Source organism: Myotis davidii, unplaced genomic scaffold, assembly GCF_000327345.1.
Source record: "Myotis davidii unplaced genomic scaffold, ASM32734v1 scaffold330, whole genome shotgun sequence".
Taxonomy (NCBI): Eukaryota; Metazoa; Chordata; class Mammalia; order Chiroptera; family Vespertilionidae; genus Myotis; species Myotis davidii.
The window spans coordinates 636,958-638,268 of NW_006283770.1; the positions used below are offsets into that span (position 1 = coordinate 636,958).

General features: G+C 42.6%; 1 protein-coding gene across 14 annotated transcripts in view; it reads left to right on the plus strand.

Moving 5' to 3' along the window:
* PAX6 (paired box 6) overlaps positions 1 to 1,311 on the plus strand; it is a 41,170-nt gene that overhangs the window by 30,579 nt on the left and 9,280 nt on the right. The window lies entirely within an intron of this gene.

The following is a 1,311-nucleotide window of genomic DNA, read 5'->3' on the forward strand; positions in this document are numbered from 1 at the left end:
AAATAGCATTGAGGCGCCCGCTCTCCGGACAGTGATTAATGATAGCGGAGCAGAGGGGTTAACACACTTCACTGAAAAGTCTGTTGACTGGGCTTCTTGTAACACAATGTGGCCCGCTGCACGCCTCAAGAGAATCCTTTTGTTGTCCGCGCTCATTGTGGCCTCAAAATTCTGCCCACGAAAGTTTGCCAGCGCTCCTGCCCCAGGAGTTTAATAGTTTCCCTTACTCGCAGGGCATTGTGCGGCGCTGAAAAGCAGCCCCTCGCTATTCAAGTGTTGGTGGTCATCTCAATAGATCTCCAAGGGCCCATATGGTGGCCAGTGCCGATGAATCCGCCTGTTTAAATGGGGGAGAAAGTTGGGGTTTTAAAACATTTCAAAGTTCCTGAAAAGATCCCACTAGATCCTGTCACAATTCCCTGAACTCTTTGAAGGCGATGCCTATTGTCTCCTGATTATAAATGATATTCCTGGCCAAGTCGATTTTCACCAGGGCCCCCTAGAAGCCCCTCCCCCCACTGGCCAAGTTTCTAGGTCAGCCCCTGTTGGTATCCCTTGGGGGCCTCAGGACCCAAGACCCAGGACCCAGCTTGCAGGCCCAGTCAGGGATGAGTGCTTCCCTACAGACAGGCTGTGGCCTCCTGGGCAAGGCGCTAGACAAGAGACAGCTAGCTCAAGTGCACATCTTGCCCTCCAAGCAACAAGGGAAAACAACAAAACTTTCCCCTGTTTAATGATAGAAATTACATTAAAAGTGGTGGAAATGCCCTAATTAAAAATGTACCACTTAAATGATATGCCAAGGACTCAGCTGCAGCCTAGAATACTTAGCTAGTTAGTGAACTCTCTATTTCTTTTTTTAAAATTACACGTTAAAAATTTAAAAGAAATCTTACTTTTCTCTGGTGCAACACATTACAAAGAATGGACAGTCCTTTTATCTAAATATAAAATTCGATTTTCAGCAATTATAGCCTGTTCTTGGTGATGATATAATTACAGCTGTGCTTGTAATAGGTGTCAAGGCAAAGCGCACTCATACAATAGTTGAATAAAACTGCAGAACAATGCGAGTACTTCTAAATTCACAACCTTTAAAATGAAATTGACTGTGCAGAATTAAAATAAAAACTAGATAAATATTTTTTTAAAAAAGATTACAAGCTTGGTTTGGTTTCTTAATAGCATTTTCTACAAACCTATCAACATCTAATTGATTAGATAGGAATTACTGATTATAGATCAGCTGAAATCTTGAGCATCACTCTTCTATTTTCCCAACACAGCCATAGGTAAGTAATTCTGTAGGGA